The sequence below is a fragment of the Epinephelus moara genome, chromosome 20, assembly GCF_006386435.1.
Source record: "Epinephelus moara isolate mb chromosome 20, YSFRI_EMoa_1.0, whole genome shotgun sequence".
In the NCBI taxonomy this organism is placed as follows: domain Eukaryota; kingdom Metazoa; phylum Chordata; class Actinopteri; order Perciformes; family Serranidae; genus Epinephelus; species Epinephelus moara.
In genome coordinates, this window is record NC_065525.1 from 2,361,332 (window position 1) to 2,377,629 (window position 16,298).

At 41.1% G+C, this 16,298-nt stretch overlaps 2 protein-coding genes across 11 annotated transcripts in view; one reads left to right on the forward strand and one right to left on the reverse strand.

Moving 5' to 3' along the window:
- The window catches only part of ska1 (spindle and kinetochore associated complex subunit 1), a 283,761-nt gene that overhangs the window by 52,426 nt on the left and 215,037 nt on the right, over positions 1 to 16,298 (forward strand). The gene's annotated exons all lie outside the window — the stretch shown is intronic.
- The window catches only part of LOC126407387 (kelch-like protein 25), a 148,215-nt gene continuing 134,014 nt past the window's right edge, over positions 2,098 to 16,298 (reverse strand). For all 8 annotated transcript variants that reach the window (XM_050072236.1, XM_050072235.1, XM_050072239.1 and 5 more), the window contains one exon: positions 2,098 to 7,905. The gene's annotated coding sequence lies outside the window, so the exon portion shown is untranslated. The remainder of the gene's footprint in view (positions 7,906 to 16,298) is intronic.

Here is a 16,298-nt window from a genome sequence, read left to right on the forward strand (position 1 = left end):
AAATGGCTGCAACTCCCCCTCCTCGGCCGCTGCCTCGAGGAATGTGGGTATTGTTATGACTGGGAGGAGTGGACTCATTTAGACTAACATATTCATCTTGACACAGCCAGGTTTAAGTGAGACTGAGTAAATCAATATGATTATCTGATATTAATTTGTTTACTAACACTGCTTTAGACGATAGAGACTTGATATTTAACAGTCCACATTTAATTCTTCTGTTTTGTCTTTCTGTCACAGAAGAGGTTTTAATTTTTATGAGGTTGTTATGCACAACTCCTCTTTGTTTAAGTTTAGATTTAAATAATTTAGGGGGTCGGGGGACAGACACTGTTTGTATAAAACTATGAAAATTATGGCTGGGTAACTGAACTAGAAGCTCAGAGAGGCGTATAGGACTGCGACTCTGAGTCCTGATCTCAACTCTGGGTTGTCAGGGATTTAAATTACTAATAACATTTGCCAGGTTCCTAGAAATGAGGTTCCATCCAAAGTGGGATGAATGCCGTCTCTCCTAATAAGACCAGGTTTTCCCCAGAAAGTTTGCCAATTATTAATGAAACCCACATCGTTTGCTGGACACCACCTGGACAGCCAGCGATTAAATGATGACATGCGGCTAAACATGTCATCAGTGGTCAGATTTGGGAGGGGTCCAGAGAAAACTACAGAGTCCGACATAGTTTTTGCATATTCACACACCGAGGCAATATTAATTTTAGTGACCTCCGATTGGCATAACCGGGTGTCGACGTGAATAACAATCTTACTGAATCTACGTTTAGTTTTAGCCAGCAGTTTTAAATTTGATTCAATGTCGCCCGCTCTGGCCCCAGGGATACATTTGACTATGGCCGCTGGTGTAGCTAACTTCACGTTTCTCAGAATAGAGCTGCCAATAACCAGAGGGCATAACTGAACATTTGGCACACTGAGCAAGAAAGAGCAGAGGGAGAAGCCATCGCTAACTGTAAAGCTAATGTAGCTACCAAGGCTAGTAACGTGCAAACAACAGCTAAGACATTAGCAGGGAAGTCGTAAAAAGGAGGAGAGCTATAAGTGCTTAAACAGAACCAGTGTGGGTTAAGACTTGGAGTAGACGTTAAAGCAACGTTAAAGAACTGAAGTGAGAAAGCAGGCTAGTAGAATTCACCAGAGCAGTACAGAGACGCTGTCACAGAAACACCAGAAATGACACAACTCGCTTACCGCAATACGTCAGCACGTCAGCAAAGGAAACCATCAGAAAACCAGATTGGTGTGATGTGAATCGGCTGTGTAAAACCCACTCCACGCCTTCTCTCCTCCCTCTTTCCGACTTGCGCAGGTAGAAGGGACGGAGGTGGGAAAGAGGAGTAGCTGCACCAGGGCGCACGGTGTGCCAAACTTGCAAAATCCGCCTGGCCACACCCAGTTGGCGAAGCGCAGGTGCGCTGCGCCTCGCCCGGTCTGTGAAACTAGAGGCCATTGTGTTCACAAGGATGGGACGAACGTACATCCATATATGAAGGCAGGAAACCCAAAAACATAATGCCTCCAGCCACTGCTATCGCTGGCACTAAGCTATTTAAAAAACAAAAAACAAATTGTTTGCTAACAAGTTCACCATATCAGCTCAAAGTGATATGCAAATATTTTGTTCATAACTTATTCCTGCTGGACAAAACTCAAAAAACAGTAAAACGTTTTCAGCATCAAAAGTAGCAGTAGTTTTGCTTACTACCACAAAGTCATCATTACTCATTACAGCAGTAAGTTTCCTTTGACTGCTGTAATGAGTTAAAAAGATCTCACAGGCATTTCTAAGTATTTAATTGGCTGTTTGGTTCAAGTCAGAAAAAAAGAACAATTGAAGCAGAAAGCCACTGATGGAAACAGAAAGCAAATTCCTGACAACAGTAACAGGCTGTTGTTTCTCCTCTTGTGGTCCATAATAGAGAGTTCCTCTGAGGTAACTTTAGAATGCTGTTTTTAATTAATTAATAATGTTTCTTCCTTTGATTGAACACTGATGTGTTTAAAAAGACACAAATAAATAAATGTTGTCCAACCTGAAGTAGCAAATACTTTCATCATCCTCTTTACACTGAAGAGACATGCAGTTTAAAAAGTGTTTATTTTCACCAATAAAAACACACAATATCAAACTTTTTTATTCTCACAAAATTGTCTTTAGTTTTTCAAAATCATTTAAAAAAATCCTCAGTTCTTTCAAAAACACATCCCTTCTCACTTCTTCAAACTCTAAAGAACAGATTAAAAGTATTTTGGAACATCTTCCTGAAATCCAACTGCAGAGACTAATTTAACTTGAGGCAAGTTAAAGTCAGAGATTTATACACTCCACCAGTTTGCAGTCTCCTCATGGCAGCTTTATTAACAGTTGGACAGGGGACAAGTGCACAGGACTTACAACACCAGCCAGCCTCTCTGCCATGATGCATCTGTGTCCTGCAAAAATCCTGCTAGAATATTTGTGCCATTTCTTTTGTCTGTTTTGTCAGCTGGTGTAATCTCCAGCATGTAGAAAATAGTTTGCACCTGTCAGACAGACACCTGACAACTAATGACTGCATTGATAAATATCAGAAGTGCACAGGTGTTACAGGGGAAAAAGGACACTCTAAGTTTGATCACACAACACAATAGGCACAGATGTTCCAAGTTTTGATGGAGCCTGCAGTTGGCCTGCTGACTGCAGGAATGTTCACCATAACTTTTGCCCCTAATCTTTATGCTCATTTCACTACCATAAGCCAGCTCCAGTGTCATTTCCCTGAATTTGGCAGAACATCAAACCAGCCTCACAATCACTACCGTTTTTTTCCCCTGTTAAAGGTTTTTTTTTGGGGAGTTTTTCCTTATCCGCTGCGAGGGTCATAAGGACAGAGGGATGTCGTATGCTGTAAAGCCCTGTGAGGCAAATTGTGATTTGTGATATTGGGCTTTATAAATAAAATTGATTGAAGTCAGTTACAATGACTAACTGCTGTCAGGTCAAGACCCAGGTGAGGATGATGAGCATGCAGATGAGCTTTCCTGAAATGGTTTCTGACAGTTTGAGCTAAATTCATCTGTTGTGTTAACCATTTGTTGCTTCAGCTGTTCAGGTGGCTGCTCTCACACTATCTTACAGGTAAAGATGCTGAATTTGGAGGTCCTTAGCTTGTGTGTCTTAGGTTGTAAAGCTGCTTGGATGTACTGCCAAATTCAGGGTAACTGCATTGGAGATGGCATATGGTAGTAAATTGATCATCCAAACACCCTTACACTCACAGACCACATGTAACCACACTAGCTCAAGACCTTCATATGTCTTCACCTGCAAGATTATCTGAGAGCAGCCACCCAAACAGCTGAAGCAACAATTTGTTTGCACAACTGAAGAATGTCTGCACAAACCATCAAAAACCATCTCAGGGAAGCCCATCTGCATGCTCATCATCCTTACCAGGGTCTTGACCTGACAGCAGTTTGATATTGTAACTAACCTGTGCAATTGCATGGCTGGTTGGATGGATGTACTGCCACATTTAGGGAAACATCATTGGAGACAATTTATGGCAGTGAAATGAACATTCAGTTCGCAGGCAACAGCTCTGGTGGACATTCCTGCAGTCAGCGTGCCAATGGCACGCTCCATCAAAACTTGTGGCATCTGTGGCATCATGTTGTGTGATCAAACTGTACATTTTTGAGCGTCCTTTTATTGTGACCATCCTGAGGCACACCTGTGTACTAATGATGCTGTTTAATCAGTATCTTGATATGACACAACTGTCAGGTGGATTGATTATTTTAGAAAAGGAAAAGTGCTCACTTACATGGATTTTAACAAATTTATGAACAAAATTTGAGAGAAATATATCCACTGAGCGCATGAAAAAGTCTTTGATCTTTAACTTAAACCTGTGAAAAAATGGGAACAAAAGGAAAACTGTTACTTTTAATTTTTTGCTCAGTATATTTAAACAGCTTATGGGATAGGGGTGGTGTCTGTAGGACACAGTGTACATGAGGCTGTTGTGTGCTTCTCATATGTGTCCTACTAAAAACAGAAATAGTATGATGTCTGAAATCAAAGATGTTCCGTATGACTGATGTGTCACCAACATCCCAGTGCCACACCTCTAGTGTTGCTATTTTACTCCCACATGTTCCTTCAACACTGAAACATGCTACTGGAAATACAAAGGAGTGCATGTGCAAATTGAGATGTCAGACAGTCAAATGTGCATTTTAATTAAATCAATAGATCATGCTAACAAATGTGTTTCCTGTACTTTTACATCATTTTGGGACATAAAAGCATTGAAAGAAATGACTGGAAAATGTTTTGGAGCTCAGCAAAGGTCTCTCTGACCCTTGGTAAAGGCAAAAGTATTTGTCTGTCATTTAAAAGGTTTTTGGGCACAGACATCTGTTATCGTGTCCTCACAAGAAAGTTATTTGGCCCTGTACTGAGTGCAGCATCATCACTCAAAAGAAAGACATTAAGTGAAAAGACTATATAGACACTATGGTTTTAAGTAGGATTCATCATACTCTTGATTAAATACAGTGTGGTTTCTGTTTTGGCACTTTAGCTGACAGAGTCAAACACTGATTTGGGGCATGAGATCCAACTGACCCAGAGCAAACTTTGGTCATTTGAGTTCAATTTAAATGAAAGAGCAAACATTTGTTCTTCAGTCACACTTTCAGTATTACTAATTTTTACAGGTGTGACAGGACAAACCAGCTGTCTTCTATTTAATGCATCCTTCAAGTTAAGACTTTTATCAGTATTGAGGACATGTTAATTTTTTTCATTTTTCTGAAATGTGCTGAGTTCGTGTTTTCAAAACGTTTGCTTGTCAACAGTCTGACAAACAGCTGACATGTTTAACATCACTGTTGATCAGAAATGTTCACTTGTAGCCTAATACATAGTAGGGCTGCACAATATTATTAAAGTTTTCCTTCATCGCGATTATCAACAAACCCGATAAAGGTATTGTAATAAACAGTAGATTTACATGTTTTTACACGTTTTAAAAGTATTTCTCATGTCACTTGTGTTTTGGATGTTATCATCATACTGTCCATGATGTGTCAGTGCATTTGTTCTTTTGCTCTGCACAAATCTGACAACTGTCCACCTGCTCACCTGTTGTCATCCCCGGTTCTCTGAGGCTCGGTGCACCGTGGTTTCCTTGTAATGACAGCGAAGCAGCACAGATGTTCCTGGGGACCGCCGCTAGATAATAACCGTGTATTTTAAGGTTCATAAAATACACCCAAATTCACGGATATGTAGGATATTACTACAGACATTCCTGTTATCCTATGTCTGCTGTGACAGCAAATCCCGTAATCACCCATGTCAGTGATGATGTTATTTTACCGTCCAGGGGATGCTAGTTTTTCCCTGATAATGCTACATTATGATAATGTGGTTGTCAATATTGTATTGACTCATATTGATGATAACCCTATGATGTTTTACATTCCAGGGAGCACACGCTGTTGAAAAAAAGATTTTCAGTGGTGGCCACCATTTTCATACTGTATAAATCTTACATCTCATGCAAGACCAATTCTGTTGTAGTTTACGGTTTTGTTCAACGTCTCAGTAAGTGAAAAGAAAACATAAAAACTCACGTTATACGCCTTATACTGGGTAGATGATTTTGGTGCTCTTAGCTCATTATGTGACATTTGTATAATGTTTTGCTCATAGACTGTATATACAGATACATATACAGTCTGTGTTTATTTACATAAAGTTATTATATTTGGGATTTTATTCAACTTCAACATCAAACTCCAGTTTAACACTACAGTTTGTATAAAAACACTAATTTTATTGGGAACCCATTCACAACATTGAAATCTATCAATATCACTGCATTTTATTTTTTTTAATTCAGTGTGCACTGACTATTCATTGTCTGGGATTGATATTAGCTGCTCCAACCTAAAGCAGAAAGACATATTTCAAATCTGTTTATTTGTTGTGAGTCATATCGTCATTGCAATATTCAACAATGTAATTGCATATTGCATGTTTTCCTGATATAGTGCAGCCCTACTACATAGTGTGTTTGCTGTCTTGTAGTGTTGTCTGAATGTTTAGTGAGAATTATAATGTATTACACCCTACGCAGTGGACTCCATTGATCTGACACTACATATTTTGCTCTACAGAATTTCCTGTACTAAGCAGTGAATAAATGAATGACAGTCCGTCTGACATGCTGCTCATGTCATGTCACTCTGAACCACACAACAATGGCCGCTTTAAGGACTGTCCAGTAGATTTAATTTAATGCCCTCAGGGCGGTGCTACTATGCACCCCTGAGGAAGACAAATCGCTACTCAAACTCTTTTATCCCTTCAGTTATCAGGCTGATGAATGCGAATTTTAATGAGTAGGTTTGTGCTTTGTTACTTTATTTATTTACTCTCTATCCCATTTATTCATTCTTTTTTATTGATCGAATACTTATGTACGCATATTTGCACATGTACAAGGTATCGCTGCTGGGAAACCATTAGTTCAACTGATCCACTGACAATTGAGGGTTGAGTGATAAAAGTTGTATGTCTAATGAATGACTGTTGTATTTGTTTGTGCTTTTATTTATTGAACTGGGAGCTGTAAACTGAATTGCCCACATGGGATAAATAAAGTTTTCTGAACTGAACGGAACTGAACTGTTTTGACTTTTAGAAAGTCAATTCACACACCCCATAAAGTGAGCAGAGTAGGGAGTATTTGTAATGAATCACCTTTTGGTCAAAATAACTAAATCAGCACACATTTGTATTCATGTTTAGGTTTAACAATTACATCTTTTTCATTACTGTGTTTTTCAAGCTCTATACACACGTGCTACCCCCACCTGAACACCACTGCAGACTAAGAACCACCCCCACCCCCAGGGAGTAACGTTAGGGGGTGTACTTAGTCTGCAACTGTGTTTGGGTAGGTGAAGCATGTCGAGTAGCATCCACATGAATACCAGGACCAAAGGTTTACCAGCAGAACATTGGATTGTAACAAGATGATCAATGTTATTCACATCAGCTGTTAGTGGTTGGAATGTTTTGGGTGATCAGTGTATACAGCTGTTATTCTGTCAACAATATATTTTTTATACATTTCTGTTGTGACAGCAGAGCTGTGCAATGGCAACACCAGACAAATAAAACCTGGAACTATAAATAACATTCAGTATTCAATTGAAAATAGTTAATTTACACATCCCAAATTTAAAAAAAAAAATGTTTCCAAGCAAATGCTGAGAAGCCAAAAATTCTCTTGTTGTACACTGTAAATCTAAAGAAAGGTAAGTCTGACTTTTGTTTACACTAGTTCTTGTATAGTTTGAGATCATGGAGATTTTGCTAATGAGACTGAACGTTTCTTGTGATGACACACAGGAGTCTTGTAAAAATAGTATATCATTTGAATAAAGGCTAACTTTATGTTGTGAATCTTTAAGGGAAACCACCACCATGACCCCTCAAGAAAAAAACAAAACCAAACAAAACAAAAAACAAAAACAAAACAAAAAAAACACTCATAGTTTTGTATGAGTCAATCAGTGACTCCTTCAGTTAAAAAAAGTGGATATCCAGCAGTCAGATTCATCAAAGTGCCAGATATAGGAGTATCACATTATTTAGGAAGCATCATATGCAGAGTAATTCTCTCTTTGTGTGTTAAGACCTGTCTGCTGTACTGTCTGCTTGTTAACCACACCTCTAAGGACTTAGGTGCAGCTTGTTTTTTTTTAAGGATTCAAGAATTCCACAGGACCCTGTGTGGAGCTACAGCCTAAGCCAGCTGCTGACTACAGGGTGGAGTCTCCGAAATTCTCCTCCAGTCTGAGTCCTTTCTCAGTGGACATTGACACCTGAAAAGAGACAGGAAGACAGGAGGGAGACAAGAGAGAAAGATTAGGACTGTCCACAGTGAAAGAACATGCTGATCATCAGTCCACTGGTTGGAGAAAATGACATATCTATGTTTATATCTATCCTAAGCAGTTTTAGACTGTCTGATAAATCAGCACTGTAACAACCACAGCAACTGTTGTAGTCTGACTTCCTGACGTCCTCAAGTTTGTTCCAACTCAGTCTCACTGGTTTTAAGGTGAACATACAGCTGTGTCATCAGCAGTGCTACTTTCAAAATGTAATACATTACACATTACTGGTTACCTTCATTTGAAAGTAATCAGTTACTTTCTAATAGTACTTTCTGTAAATGTGTTACTGAGTAATGTGTTACTGATTACAGCACTTTTGTGATGCTATCACCAAAATATTCTCGGAAGTACAACTAGGCATTATATAACCCCAATTCCCCAAAAGTTGGGATGCTGAATAAAATGTTAAAAAAAAAAAGAACACAATGATTTACAAATCCTTTTTTTTTAAATCTATATTTAATTGAGTACAAAGACAAAATATTTAATGCTCAAGCTGATGAACTTTCTTTTGTTTTTTTAAATACACTCATTCTATATTTGAGCATGTTTACCACTGTGTGAAATCACCTTTTTTATAAAGATACTCAGTAAGTCTTTGGGAGCTGAGGACACTAATTGCTGAAGTTTTGAAAATGATATTCTTTCCCATTCTATTGATTTTTAGGGGTTCAAGCCCGAAGGGCTGAAACCCTATTGTTTATATCCTGTTTTATTAGGGGTTCAAGCCTGAAGGGCTGAAACCCTATTGTTTTTGTCCAGTTTTACTATCATTATTTAGGGATTTTTTTTTTTGCAAATTCCCGTGAGATGGTACATCACAGAGACATGAAATTTTCACCCATAACTGGAAGTTGTGTGCGAATGGTGCTCAAGAAATACAATGCCAATAGGCCAGATGGGGGCGCTATAATTAAGGTTGAAGAAATTTTGCTTTGAAAGACAACCATCACTGTATGTCAGATTGGCTTGAAATTCGACACACATGTTCAGGTGAATGGATTCTACAAAAGCCTCAAGAACCCTCATGTGGATCATAACAGGATGACGCTCTTCAAAAGTTATCAACAGCTTTTTGATATGTCATTGCGTTTTGATGATATTGACCAATGAACTTTAGAGGGGGCGTGGCTCAGCACATTAATGAATTTTACTCCTTAATCGTTGAGCCAATCATCACAAAACTTGTAGGAAATGTCTAGATAAGGAACTGAATCATACAACATATTGTCAAGATATTGACCAATGAACTTTAGAGGGGGCGTGGCTTAGCACATAACTCCACAACCTTTAGCAGCTAAAGGTTGTGGAGTTATGTGCTAAGCCACGCCCCCTCTAAAGATTGGGCTAAAGTTTAGCCCAATCATCACAAACAAAGGAACATATCCTGAAAGTTTCAAATTCAAAATTGACCACGGGGGGGCACCACAGATGCAAAAAATGGGTGTGGGATAATACAAATCAGACCATAAATCAGACACAGGTGTCCTAAATTGTCAAAGGTCTTGATCTTACCCAGCTTTCAACTTCCATGATAGCTTGAACCCTGTAATTGTCGCTTGCGGCTAAATTTGTTAGGAGTAGTTGTATGAATAAAATCCTAACACTAAGTCCCTATAATTAGCTGACCTGATCTCAACTATATAAAAAGACAGAACTTAGGGTGATGTATTTTGAATTGTGTTTCCTCTTAAAAATACTTCATTTGAGTATACGGTGACTGATTAAAATATGCTGGTCTTTCTTTAAACAACAACAACAAAACCCCATTACATCATATTCACAATGGAAATGGAAACACCCAGATACATCAGTCGTCATGCAGCCGCCTGTCAGCAGTTGCCTAGCCGTTCATTCCAGAAACACATTCCCTCTGAGTGATCGATTCTGCTCCTCTGCTCTGTTCTAGTCTCATGCTCTGTCTTTGTCCACTTGTGTGTATGTGTGTGTGTGTTTCTCTCATCTCATCTCTCTTGCTCGCTGTTTTGATGTGTGGATGCACTGGATGCATATTTGATCATTTATCGTAATCAGAACATTTCTATCATATCTAACATATCCTTTATATTATTCATATCTAACATATCCTTTATATTATTATCATTATTATTATTATTATTATACACACAAATCATGGTAGACTGTTAGTGAGGAAATGATTGCTGCAGATTGTGTGCCCAGGCATCCTGACTGACCAGCTCAACTGGTTAAAATGGGAGCCGCAAGGAAGTTGGCAGCGCTACAGAAAATCGACATACTTTGCGGCATTTCAGTTGTCGTGCCAAGGTACTTATCCCCGACAGGAAGTGTATCTCCTGGCCGCGGGAGCGCGCATGCATTCAGCGGAGATGGAGCCACGTTACTGCGTTTGATTTCACCTAAATAAATGAAAACTACCAACATTTGCATTGTTTGATTCATCATTTTAGTGTTGTGATTTTATCAACGAGGTTTTGCAAAGTAACACATGGCTCATCCATCAGAACAAATGCCTTTATTCTTCTGCACATGTTAACGTCATATTACACACTGTACTGAACTGAAAAACCATGGCAACCTTGTATTCTTCTGTAGCCTACGTGTTAACATCGTATTACACACTGTGCTGAACTGAAAAACCACGATTTTGTAAATGATTTATTGAATTAAATAACTTTGATATTAAAAATCAAGATCACTGTAATTGTTTGCTGGCCTCAAGTAAGTCTACATCTATTTCACTCGAAATGTAACGTTACTGTAACGCACAGATGAAGCCTAATCATCAAGTGTTTTATTTTCTGTGTACTTCAGATCATAATCAATAACCTTAGTGCATATGAACAACTTTCAACAAGTAGCCTATACTCTTCACGAAATAAATCACCCCTGACCTCAGTTAATTGGCATAATTAACCACGAAGGAATTGCGTGTCCAGGTAGAGTACTAGAGCACTGAGGTTATTGATTATGATCTGAAGTACACAGAAAATAAAACACTTGATGATTAGGCTTCATCTGTACATTATAGGAGGGGATACAGATTCTGGCAGGTAGAAAAACAGTCTGAAATAATCTGTTTCCCCCCTGTAATTGTGCCTAGAAAAGAGGAAAGTTGTTCATTGTTCTCGTTCAAATGGGCCAGATGTAGGGGGCGGGTATTTATACGTCATGGCCTCAAGCTGAAAAAGACTTCCTGTTAGGAACCTCTCGTGTTACCTTACTCATCGCACCTAACAGATCCCTCCTAACACCTAACGCTATCTCCTTACTGGCAGGAATATGAGACATGAGACGGCCTTAAAGATGGCAGAGCTCGAACGACTTCCGGTTCAAGTAAGGAGTTAGGAGTTAGCAGTATAAAATAAGAGACTTGGGACGTACCCCGTGTCGAGTGCGAAACTGCTGTATGTTTTTTTAGGCGCTGTGGCATCTTGTATGCAGGACAGAGGATGGAAATGTAAGTTGGAAAACAAACTTTCAATATGGTGTACAGATTTAATATCTAAATCTACGCGTGGTTTTTCTGCAAACACACTGGGACCATGCAGAATGTAGACTTATTTCATAGTTTCCTCAATTAACTCTGAACTGTGTCCTCCCTGATGTCCTCTTTAACCTCCTCCTCCTCACTGGCTGACACTTCAGCAAAGTATTTATAGGATTCTCTCTCTCAGTAATATAATCTTGACATGTTCTTAGCCAGCTTAATCCCTATAATATCTCATACAGTCATGGACGTGCACACTAACGCACATCATGGACACACAGACACTGACAAACCACAAACTCAAAGTTTGCAGAATAAACATGAGCAACGTAAGCAGTAACCACTGATGTTTAGCTCACTTTCACATAGTTTATACTTTGTGAAGCGGGGGGAAGGATGCCTCAGCACACTTCACTTGGCTACATGTAGGCCTACTAATCTACTGTCATGCATTAACATAAAAAAGAGCTCTACATTCAAACTGGCTCTGTTCTGCTGAATATTGTGACACCAAACAAAAAGCAGCTTTGAGAGCAGGAGCAGTATAGATATGAGCTGTGGAACTGGACAACAGAGAACTAGGATTATGTGAGTGTTTGTGCAGGGATACTTCAAGCAATCATCATGAGGAGTGACAGGGCTCAACAGTGCGAGCGTTTCACTCGCATTTGCGACTAAAAATAGGTGTGTGCGAACTGTAAAAAATATTTAGGGGCACATGTGTGCATAAAAAAATCAGCTGAAGCAGCCTATATTTTTGTCAATAAAAAAATATGATACTCTAACCGCAAATGTTGGAGGAACTCCAGCCGCCTTCCCTCTTCCCTCTTCCCTCTTCCCCGTGTGACACGGTTATGGGCGGTTTTCCAAGCCACTGTCGGCACAATGAATATAAGTCCCACTGTCGGCAGGGTGGAAATAAGTCAAAGTGTGGAGGAGGCAGGGACGGTTTTTGCTACGGGTAATGTGGGCGACCGGCCAGGGCGCAATCTATGTGAGGGGTAATGTGGGCGACCGGCCAGGGCGCAATCTATGTGAGGGCGCCCTCCAAAAACAAACAAACAAACAAAAAAAAAAACTCGCCAGTTTTCTAGACTACCGCTCATTTCCACGTTAAGTTAGTGGAGTGGGCGCTGGGGCGCCCCTATTATCACGTTATCAGGCGAATCCTGGCGGTTGTGGGTTGAACGGCGGGTCACAGACAGGAATACGGTGGAGGCTCGTAGTGCTCTGCGGCGCAAGATAATGGCTTACCGGGGACAGAGAAGTCCAAGTCCAGGTCCAGTAGCCTAATTTCCTCTTTCGTTGGTGTCATGACTGCCCAGTAGTACCTGGACAACCGAGCCGAGCCACAAGTATGTGGCGTGTCAGAGGAGAAACTAGCCGTTCACATTTCCCTCTTTGACGCAGGTAACGGCCCACAAACCTCACCGCACTTTAGGGACTGTTCTTTACTTATGAAGGGACTGTTCTTTACTTGTCAGGGGAGGAGGGTGGATGGTTGATTTTATTTTTATTTATTTTATTTATGTTAATCACTTATCGATGCAGTTAGGGACCGTTCTCCACGGCCAGGCTGTCGGCTGGGTGGGAATAAGTCAAAGTGTGGCGGAGAAGAGGGACCGGGAAAAGCGGCAGATCTCCGGGGAAGCCTGCTCCATTCTCCCTGCAGTTAGGAACCGTTCGCCACGGTACCGCTGCTGGGCAGGGTGGAAATAAGTCCTGCAGAGTTTCAGAGGACCTGGAGAATGTTTTAGGATAGTAATAACATTATATAAGATAATCATATTGCAAAGATAATATATATAAGATGAACATGAAAGACAAAATTAAATTGCAATACTATTTCAAAACTTGATGATTTTACCTTTCTGTACATTTTGTATATAAATTCATTGAATAATTTTGCTTGTAAATGTCTATTTGCATCACGTTTATTATGGCAAACACATTATTTGATCAATTTACATTGTGCCCCTAAAGTTCTTTGTGCGTTCCTTACTTTTTCAACTTAGGAGCACATGTGCTCCTTGGGAAAAAAGTTAGCGTCAAGCCCTGAGTGATCTTCAGCCTGGGTGAACACTGACAGCTCTTGTATAAAGAAGAATAGCTTCTTAATGCTAATACTGCTGCTGTCACTGACTTTTTATTTTTTTTTTACCATGGAACATTTTAAAAATCTTGAGTCATTCTGGTACCAGTTAAAGCCGCTACAAGGAACTTTTAACTGGATATGCAAAAGTCTCTCGTTTCTGCTGATGTCTGTGCGTGACCTACAACAGCAAATGAGACCATCGGTGTGAAGATAAGCTATTTCTATATAGTGTATATCCATACCTTTAGGAAACTGTCTCCGGGTCCGCCCCAGGTCGCTTCCAGGACGAAACGATTTACGGCACTCAGACGGCACACGTCATCTTACCTAGCTGCTTACATTTATAGTGACTCTTATAAATAGTCGCTATTCCTCCTCCTCGACCCGACGTCCGCGGGGAGTTAAAATAGCAGCAATCATCGGGTAAAAGTTCTGTGAAAGCACTGGACTCACCAACAGTCAGCCACGTCTCAGTCACACAGAGAAAATCCAATCCTCGGGAAGTCAGGAAATCCTTCAGGATAAACGTTTTGTTCGCTAGCGATCTAGCATTTACCAGCCCAATCCTGGCAGGAGCCGGCGGGTCCACGGCGTTAGCTGTCCGGGGAGCCACACACAGAGGCCGCAGGTTGCGCAGATTCACCCCGCGCCAGCGGGGACGAGGAGAGCAGGGGCCGCGGGGCTGGAACACCTCATCCGGGCCGACGACAGGTACCAGCCAGGCGTCGACAGGGTCCAGCGAGTGCCGAGAAATAAAGAGGCGAGGCACCGCTCCATACTCAGTCCAAGAAGCCGTGGAAGTGCTCGCCAAACAGGCCTTCAGCCTTACCAGCCGACCGCTGCGTTTACCCCGGCGGCGGTGGCGCTTACGCCGGAGAGGTGGAGCTGGGGCGCGGCAGAGGTGAGCTGGGATCCCCGATAGGAGCGGGGGCAAAGTTTTCCCGTCTTGTTGTTTCATTCATCCCCAAAACAAACACATGTGCGAGCCAGGTAAGCGTCTTTTCGACAATACGCGCTAGAGCTCATGGGAAATGTAGGCTTCATTCCGGCAAAACACTACGGCTTTTGTCCACAGGGTCGCCAAAATCAACTCAAAATGAAAGTTCCTTGTAGGGGCTTTAAGTGTTTAAATCCCACTGACATTTCTGAAGGCTCGCAATCATTTAGGTGGGCTCAAAAGTACTGTAAATGAATTTGATGTTCACGCTATGTGCAACAGTACTGAGCTCTGTTACAATACTGCCAGATAAACTGCAGCTCAGCTCATTAACATCTCAAGTCTGAAGAAAATGCCTGTGACACAAAAGCCCTGTTTCCACTGTTGGGACCTCAGCCACGTGTTTTAAACAATAGAGAGGCCTTCACAAAACCAGTGAGTCTGAGAACAAAAGAAACGCGCCAGGCCCCCATCGGTCCAGTAACTGTCAAAGGTGTAAATCACTTCCAAAATTCAAAATCTTGCTCCCTATTGGGCGACAGCAGCCAGGCAAAATTCCCTCTGACGTCACCGAGACTTTACGGGCCGTTTCATAGTCGCCGCAAAGGCACACAGACGCTAACGCATTGTGACGCATCAAGACGCACTGGCCGCCATTATGCGTGCTTGAGTCCATTTTTTTGATACGCGACGCAGCGACGCGTGTAATACCATGCCTTGCCAGCGGGGGTGACAATGCAAGCCACATACTTGAAATTAACCACTTTTTGTTATTCACAGAAGAAGCAGGTATGAAATATGGCGGGCGAGGAGGAAAAACTGTGCGAACTTGTATGGACACACCCCCATTTGTATGACTGTTCTAGTGCCCTGCACTCTAATAAAATAGCAGTAGAAAATGCGTAGAAAGAGATAGTGATGGCAATGGGAAAGGGCATCAAAACCGTAAAAAAAGATTGGAAAAACGTGAGGGGCAAATTCAGACGTGCACACAAGAAGTGGAAGAAGGCCTGCAAAAGTGGTGCGGGGCAGATCAATCAATGAATCAATCAATTTTATTTATAAAGCCCAATATCACAAATCACAATTTGCCTCACAGGGCTTTACAGCATACGACATCCCTCTGTCCTTAGGACCCTAACAGTGGATAAGGAAAAACTCCCCCCAAAAAAACCTTTAACGGGGGGAAAAAAACGGTAGAAACCTCAGGAAGAGCAACTGAGGAGGGATCCCTCTTCCAGGACGGACAGACGTGCAATAGATGTCGTACAGAACAGATCAGCATAATAAATTAACAGTAATCCGTATGACACAATGAGACAGAAAGAGAGAGAGACAGAGAGAGAGAGACAGAGACAGAGAGAAATGCAGGACAGATGGTAATGACAGTAGTTTACAGCAATATTAATGAAAGTAATAATTATTATTATAATTATAGTTCTGGTTACTGTGGTACAATATGTTGAAAGTATATATTAATATCTGATAGTATACATATATGACAAGAATCATATGTGTATAATAACAGTAGAAGTATGACTAATGATAACAGCAGCAGCAGGAGGCATCTGGCAGGACCACGGCAGCAGCACAACCACATACGTCACACTATCCAGGCACTGCAGTAATACGAGTTAATCTGAGAGACAGTGGAGCACAAAGGCTCCGGAGAAGAAGCCGAGTTAGTGACATCCAGAATGGCCGAGTTAGCAAGATGCAGTAATAGGACACGAGAGAGAGAGAGAGAGAGAGAGAGAGAGAAGGAGAGAAGGTGTCCGGTGTATTATAGGGGGTCCTCCGGCAGGACTAGGCCTAAG